This window comes from Microcebus murinus, chromosome 20, assembly GCF_040939455.1.
Source record: "Microcebus murinus isolate Inina chromosome 20, M.murinus_Inina_mat1.0, whole genome shotgun sequence".
NCBI lineage: Eukaryota > Metazoa > Chordata > Mammalia > Primates > Cheirogaleidae > Microcebus > Microcebus murinus.
Window position 1 is genome coordinate 19279820 of NC_134123.1, and position 8827 is coordinate 19288646.

Here is an 8827-nt window from a genome sequence, read left to right on the forward strand (position 1 = left end):
TGAGGTTGCTGTGAGCTAGGCTGACGCCACGGCACACACTATAGCCTGGGCAACAAGCGAGACTCTGTCTCAAAAAAAAAAAAAAATTAGCTGGGCAATGGTGGCACATTGCTGTAGTCCCAGCTAAACTCAGGAGGCTGAGGTGGGAGGATCATTTGGGCCAGCCTGGGTGACAGAGCGAAACCCTGTCTCTAAAAAAAGAAAAAGAGGGCAGGAGTGGAGAGAGAGATGTTAGGTTTATAACGTAAATGTTTAATGTCACCCTCTCTGGATGCTGGGGTCAGATTGTCCTGGATTTAGATTTTATCTAATCTGTGTGATCTCAGGTGAAGTAACAACTCAACTACAGTTTCTCCTCTACAAGATAGGATGATAATTATACTTGGAACAGTGGTAAGGATTAAATGAGAAAATGCAAGTAAAGCTTTTGGCATGATTCTTGGTACCAGTAATCAAAGAGTAAATGTAAAGTATTGTTTTTTTTGTTTGTTTGGTTTTTTAATTTTTCTGCTTCCTGTTATCTACCTTCACTCAATTCTACCCTCTGATGGACATGATCTTTCTAGGATCATTAATAGAATCAGTTAAGTTACTGACTAGGTTTTCCCTGGCCTGGGAGCCATTCTTTCTGGGAAAGGCATACTTTATGTTATGATTCTCAAAAGAACAGTTCTATTTCCAAGATCTTTCCCTTGTAAAGTCTGCAATGATTGAGATCATTTACGGTTGTTGTTGTTTTTTACCCTTTATGCCAGAGAATCAATACATGAAGGGGAGATGTGTTGATTTGTAACAAAGGGCAAGAATCTTCCTACTCTCGTTAGAGTAGGACCTAAAGTTACACAGGAACATTTTTGTTGTCTCTTTTTCTATTGAGAACATGTGTAAGACATGATCCAGTTCAGCAAATATTTATTGAGTACTTGTTGTGTGCAGCTTCCTGTTCTAGGCACTGGAGATTCAAAGATGATTCAAGATGTGTTTCCTGCCCTTGAGCTCATATTTAACTAATAAACTGGTTAAAAAAATTAATGCAGTAATTGTTATAACGGGAAGACATGAGCTCACAGGTAAAAGAGCAAATCATTCTCCAGGAGTATCTCATTTCAGCTGGGTCTAAAGGATTAACAAGGCATTAACAAGCAGGACAAAGGCATGTAAGGTGAAGAGCCATGATCAAAGGCACAAGTGCATAAGAGTGTCTGGCAGACAGCAAGTCATACCGCACTACTGGATTAGGGTGTAGGGTAGCGATGCTAAACCTTACAAGACATTTGGAAAGCTTTCAGTGCCTATGAACATCCACCTGCCAAGGCCAACCACTTCTAACATTTTAAAGACCTGCTCTTCCACATCATCTGCTCAGACCACAGGAATTGTTTTCCCCTTTGTTGATGTCAGTTTTCTTCAGACCCCTGTGAAGCCATATTATTTATTTTTTTACCTCTCAGCTCAAATGACTGCTCTCTAAAGTCTAAAGAACTTTACCTAGACCTACATCCGCTTAGAAAGTAGGGTAATTTTGTTCTGTGCTGTTACCTGTATGTATTGATCCAAGCATGCATTGATCATCCTTTAATAACCCATCTCAGTATATTTTTCATTTTGCAAAACACCTTTGCGTCTGCCTTTTGAAGTGATGCTCACTGCTCTGTGTGGTGGTCCAGGCATAGTTTTGTCTTAAATTCAAGAAATGAAGTGACTTGCTTAGGGTTGTCCAGCAACTTGTTAGAAAACCAGAATGAGTCTAGTAGCCCCTGTTATCCACAGCTTTGCTTTCTGAGGTTTCAGTTACCCAAGGTCAACTGTAGTCTACAAATATTAAATGGAAAATTCTCAAAATAAACAATTCATAATTTTTAAATTGCATGCCATTCTGAGTATCGTGATGAAATCTCACAATGTCCCACCCCATACTGCCTGGGACATGAATCATTTCTTTGTCCAGTATATCCATGTTGTATACACTACCCAATCATTAGTCATTTTGTAGCCATCTCAGTTATCAGATGGAAACAACATAGTATATACAGGATTTGGTACTATCTGTGGTTTCAGGCATCCATGGGGGGTCTTGTAATGTATCCCCCTAGGATAAGTGGGGACTACTGTATTCAGGTCTTCCAGCCCTACCCTCTCTATTCCTATTCTCCCATTGGCTGCTCAGAGCTCCTCACTCTGTCCGATAACATTTCCATGTTTATAGCAATCCTCTGGAGATGATGCTCTAGCCTTGGGGCTGCCTTGGAAGGGTAACAGAGATCTATCAGGGAGGCTCTGGGCCTCCCTGCTCCCTGGCCTCTCCTACTCCAGATTTTATGTGATTTATTTAGGGGGAAAAAGATTATTATCCTTAAAAGAAGTTGGACACTACTGCCTTAACCCAAAGGAAAGGCTTCAATGGTAGACATTTCAGACACTTTGGCAGGCAGGTAGCAGAAGTATTTGAAGTGAAATTATTAAGTATGTCCAAAATAAACTGCTCAGGACCTGGGTTTATGCTCAAGGCTAGGTAATACCAGAGATAGGTCATGTCCCTAGCCCTGAGAGTGCCTTGTATTTTGTCTTATATTAGTGTGGAGAGACCAGACTAAACCTCATGAGATTAGGTGAAAGTCAAGAAGGAAAAGGCAAGTGTGAAGGTATAGGCTACAGGTGTGGGAGGAACAGAACGGTCACTGGACATCACAGCATGTGATGAAACTCCACAGTACAGCAAGGATAACTCAAGCTTCTGCTTTGAGTCCATACCCTTCTCTCCTTGCCCCAGGGCTATACACCCAGCTTATTTCTAGACACTTCCTCTTGGATGGCTTCTGGGCCACCCTTACCTGTCTTGTCACTCATCTGCTTCTCTAGGGCTCCCAGCTTAGTAAAAGATACCACCATCCATCCATCATCCAGACCAGAAACCTGTGCTTTCTTTTCTCAGCACCTCCTCCCATCAGTCCCCAAACCCTGTCCACTCTGCTTTTGGAATATCTCTTCACTCTAAGCTCCCCCTGTCTCCACTGCCCTACTCTGGCCCAGATCATTATTGATGCTTCTGACCACAGTTGCAGACTTCTCCCTACTTCCTGCCTCCTCAATCCACATGATTGCCACAGTGACCTTTCCCAAGCATAAATGTAACCACAAAATTCTCCTACTTCAAGCCCGTGGTTGGCTTCCCAGTGATGGGGGCAAATTCCGAACTCCTCAGCCACTCCACAGGCCCCCCATGACCAAGCCCCTGCTCGTCTCTACAGCCTCATTATTAATTGTACCCTCCAGGCTCCTATCGGTTCAGCTTGCTTGCCTCCTCTACCAGTCTGACCACAGCTCTCCTGCCCTCTGTCATCCCAGGTTCAGGCTCTGCTTCCACTCCTTACACGGGATCCCAGTGGTCAAAGTGTATTCCAAAGAGCTGTGCCCCATGAGGGACTGGGGACACTGCTTTGAGTTTCCAGGCTTTCTCTGCATTAAACATACAGTAATTTCAAACTCAAAAGATTTTCAAAAGGTTTTTTTGAGACACAGTCTCACTCTATTGCCCAGGATAGAGTGCTGTGGTGTCAGCCTAGCTCACAGCAACCTCAAACTCCTGGGCTCAAGCGATCCTACTGCCTCAGCCTCCCGAGTAGCTGGGACTACAGGCATGCACCACCATGCCTGGGTAATTTTTTTCTATATATTTTTAGTTGGCTAATTAATTTCTATTTTTTTTTTTTTAGTAGAGATGGGGTATTGCTCTTGCTCAGGCTGGTTTCAAACTCCTGACTTTGAGCGATCCTCCTGCCTCGGCCTCCCAGAGTGGTTGGATGACAGGCGTGAGCCACCATGCCCACCCCAAAAGGTTGCTTTTGAGATAAGAGTAGGACATGAGTTGGAGAGTTGGATATAGGGAGCTAGAGACAGGTTTTGGAGGTATTCATCAAAAGATATTTCTTGGCTGGGCATGGTAGCTCATGCCTGTCATCCTAGCACTTTGGGAGGCCAAGGCAGGAGGACCACTTGAGCCCAGGAGTTTGAGGTTGCAGTGAGCTGTAATGATGCCACTGTACTGTAGCCCAGGCCACAGAGCAAGATCCTGTCTCAAAAAAAAAAAAAAAAAAAAAAGATAGTTCTTACCACTTACTGTGTCCCTGCTTTGGATACTGGTGCTAGTAAAGGCCTGTGCAAATAGAGAGTTGCCTGGCCCCAAGCCAGACCAGCTGAACGTGAATCCCCAGGGAAGTTCTCAGGTGAATCTTAGAACTGAGTAAGTTGGAAAGACCTAACCTGATTTCATTTATAAGAAATATCCAGAATAGGCAAATCTATAAAGACAAAAAGTAGATTAGCAGTTGCCTGGTGGCAGAGGGGAGACTGTGAGGGTCTGGAGACGATAGCTAAGGGCTGCAGAGTCTCTTTTTGAGTCATTGAAAATATTCTAAAATGGTGGTGATGGTTGTACAATTCTGTGAATATACTAAAAACCATTGAATTGTACACTTTGATTGAATTGCATGATATGTGACTACAAATAAAGCTGTTTAAAACAATAACTTGGACCAAGTTTCATGGAAAGACATTCATTGTCTTTCCTAGACCTGGGTAGTTCCCATTACCTAGTAAAATAGTTAGCAAATATTATGGACTTATGTTCCAGAGGGTACAAAGTAAGCAATTGCAACGAGATGTGATTAGGATTATGCCAGGGCAAGCGAAGGCTCCCGTGGCAGGAGCAAGTGGAGGAGGTACTTCTTTAAAAAATTTGTGACGTCTTGGTGGACAGCTGTCAGGAGAGCAGGTGTGAGCAAGGCAACAGAGGGGTGGGATAGGGTACCAGGGAGGGAGCAGTACCAGGCCCAGGGGCAAAAGAGCTCTGCAAGTAGTCCCGAGTAGAGCGTAGAGCGAGAAGCGAGGGGGCAGAAATGAGGCTGCAGAGGGGAGCAGGCACGAAGGGCTTTGTGAGCCAGGTGGAGTGGGCTGAGCTTTTCCCTAAGAGAAGAGCCTGTAGTGGTAGATTTATGTTTTAGAAATCACTGTGACTACATCGTGGAGAATGGATCCAAGACCAGAGGTAGGGAGCTGGTGAGGAGGCATTTTGAGTGTCTAGGAGAGAGGTTTATGTGTCTGTCCTGCACCTGAGTGGTGCCAGTGGGGATAAAAAGATGTAGACAAGGGGCCAGGTGTGGTGGTTCATGCCTGTAATCCTAGCATTCTGGGAGACCGAGGAAGGAGGAAGCCAGGAGTTTGAAGTTGCAGTGAGCTACGATGATGCCATTGCACTCTAGCCTGGGTGACACAGCAAGACCCTGTCTCAAAAAAAAAAAAAAAAAAAAAGATGTAGACAGAGTTTAGAAATATTTGGGGCATTTAATTGACAGGATTCTGATGGTTGGAATGAGGGAACAGACGAAAATGTCAAGGATAAGCCCAGATGCGTGACTTGGGCACCTGGGTAGTTGAGAACCCTGAGAACCCTGGAGGAGAAACAGGTTTGGAGAAGATGCCGAGTTCAATTCTGAGCATGTTGAGTTTGAAATGCCCTGGACAGCGGAAAGGAAGTGTCTGGTCAGCAGCTGGGTGTGGGCTGTGGCAGCGAGGCGAGAGTGGTATGAATGGCCGACATGAGCCTCAGCATGCAGAAAGAAGCCAGAGGAAGGGATTTGGGGGGTGGGGGTGTCCAGGGCTGTGTTTTGAGAGAGGAGAAAAGGGCCTAGAATGGAACCTGTGGAGTGAAGTTTGGGAGGATGCCAGAAGAGGAGGAGGAGAAGGGTGTAAAGAGATTCAGAGGAGATAGCTAGAAATGTAGGTGTGAGCCGCAGCAATTCAGCTGCTCTAAGCCAGCACTTACTGCGTGTTCATTTGCCCTGTAGTATATTCAGAGACAAGTGAGACTTGACCCTTGACATTGTACTCAGACTAGTGGGCATCGCCCGGTTGCAGCCTTCTGAAACAAGAGGCCCCTTTCTCACAGGCCAATGGCAGTCTTATTTCCTAAACGATAGATTGTGCGTCTTTAGCAGTTTATATGAGGCACTGGAGTCCTTCCCAAGCTCGCTTTCTGGTATCATCCAGGCCCAGAAAAGCCAGGCCTGGCAGCCAAACCAAGAGCCTCTGTCTGTGGGGGATGGATGGCCTGAACAGGACACTCCAGGGCTGTTTGGGGGGACAGAGGGAAAGGCGGGGTCATGTCACATGCCTGGGGTTCAGCAAATTGTACCCACACAACAGGCACAGGAACACACAAGGAAGGCACCCCCGCTCCGTGGGCGAGACAAAGCGGCAGTCCTCTTCCCACGTGCCAACCCATCTGCTTCTTTGCCTCCAGAAACATGCCTTTTTTTCTTTCTTCTTTTTTTTTTTTTCTCTGCAGTTTTGAATACATGCAGAAGAAGAGTGGGAGACAGGAGGAAAGGTAAGGTTGGAAGAGGCAAGAAGAAAGGAGGGGAGGGGGTTTGTTCCAGCGACCACCAACACAATAAACTGTACCATGGACCACTGCAGCCTGGCCCCTTTTTTGCTCTGCATGGGTATGAGTCTCCTCTGGGCAGAGCCCCATGGACAGTGGCCAAGGCATATGCTGTGGCCTCGATGGACTTAACTGATGGGCATTACTTAGTGTGTCACAGGCCCACTTTATCTGTCCCCTCACAGAGGCTGGCACAGGCTCCACAGAACAGCTGGGCACAGGATTTCCCTGTCCTGGTACCCTTGATGACTGATGGTGTCATCAACCTCCCATCACCTGGCGCAGCAGGCTCCCAGCTATCCCAAGGCCAAGGCAGCAGGGACAGGTGCCTCCCGAAACATGCATGATGACAGGGCAGGACGTGGGGGGCGTGCTGTAGGGCAGCTGGCCCTGTATGAAGACCTGTGGGAGGCACCTGTGAGGTGGACGGGGTGGGAGAAGGTCTACAGGTGGGAGACAAGGGTTCTCCTTGTCTTCCACCACCTTATAGGCCTGGGCCTGAGTGTAGGCAGCCATTAGCCTGGTTTCAAGCCATGGATGGAGAGGGTCGAGTGGCTGTCCTGGGGTTGATCTATGCTGCTGTGAGCCAGGTAGGCTAGATGGGCAAAGGCCTGAGGGTCTACTAGGCCATCTTTGTCCTAGTTCTTTCCCTGTGTTCATGTACTGTGAGCCTAATTCTAGCTCCCACTCACCCCCACCCTCAGCTAGAGCTCAGTACTAGCCTCAGGCCTCAGGACCCTCCTTGTAGAGGACAGAGCCAGGGTCCTGTCTCTTCCCAGCATTGAGAGCTGCCATTTTCAGTGACAGCCCAGCTGACCCCTGGCTGGGATGAATATTTTTCTGTCCTCCATTTCTTGCCCGAACCCTGCCCTCTCCTGCGATTGCGCTGTGAGCTCGTGCTGGCCCAGTCACCCCCATCTGCACTTTCCCAGGACCTGACCAGCCAGTGTTTACTTCCTCTTTCCCCACCATGTGGGCTGTGCTTTCGATGTAAGTGGACAAGTGGACGGTCCTGCCCTACCAGTGGGCCTCTTGTGAGATCTGAGGCCCGAGCAGCTCCTAGGGGTGGTTGTAGGACTGCTACCCTCCTGCAGGGCCCCAAGGGGCAAGCCCAAGCTGAGGCCAGCTTTGTTTTTATTTTTTTTGACAGGGTCCTTCTCTGTCACCCAGGCTGGAGTGCAGGGGTGTGATCATAGCTCACTGTAAACTTGAACTCCTGGCCTCAAGCGATTCTCCAGCCTCAGCCTCCTGAGCAGCTAGGACTACTGCACCTGGCTAATTTTTACAGAGTGTTTTGTAGAGATGGTGTCTCACTATGTCGCCCAGGCTGGCCTTCAACTTCTGGCCTCAAGTTATCCTTCTGCCTTGGTCCCCCAAAGTGCTGGGATTACAGGCATGAGCCACCAGCCTCCACCAGCTCTGGGTGCCAGCTTCTTTGCCTTGGCACCTCACGCTGCCCCAGCTGACCACCCAAAAAACTGGGTTGCGCCATCCTGCCCATGCTACCCTTCACAGTCACAGAGGGAGCCCAGAGCTGTGGCAGCGTGCTGAGGGTTGTCTGCCTGCCCCTGCCCCTGCCCCCACCCCGGCCCGTTTGGAATGAGCCACCTGCATCCACACACAGGTGTTTCCTGTGCGCCTTCCTGTTGCCGTTTTTTTTTTTTTTTCTGCTCAGTTTGGCTTCCCCAGCAGGTGGTTAAGGCCCCAGCCAAAGCTTTCATGCACAGCTCTAAAACACTGGGGGGCAGGGCGGGCTCCCCCGGGATCTGGGTCACCCCCCCCCCCAGGGACTGTTGGCCTCTCTTAAGTGCAGGGACACACACTCCCCAATATGACACCTTAGAGCACATGCTGTTGTGCTGCTGCCACAGGCACCGGGACAGTAGGGGGCCCTGCCATGCACCCTCTCACTTGCCCTTGGCTAATGGAAGTTCTGGAGGCACAGGGGAAGGGTGGAGGGCCTGTTGCTGTAGCAGTGGGTGTGGGCCTCTCTCGGGCCCTGCTCAGAACAGCTTGCCATCCCAAAGTCCCACCCCACCCTCAGTTCCTCACACAGGACTCAAGCCTTCTGGGCTCACACACACAGGACTCAGCCTTCTGGGGTTGACTCATTCACGAGCCCGGCAGCTCGGGGTCGAGGTGGGCCCTGTCCAGGGAGTCCTGCTTCCTGAAGCAGCGTGGGGCTGCTGGTCTGGGGGCCCACAGGAATCATCCAGATTTGTTATTACAGAGAGGGAGGCGGCCGGGGAGGGAAGGGACTTACTGTCTTGGGTCACAGGGCAGCCATCCGGGTCTCCTGCCTCCCAGGCCCCAGCTCTTCCCCTCTGCAAGGCCCTCCTCTCCCTTGCCACCCAGACTCAAGGAGCTCCTTGAGCTTACTCTGGAGGA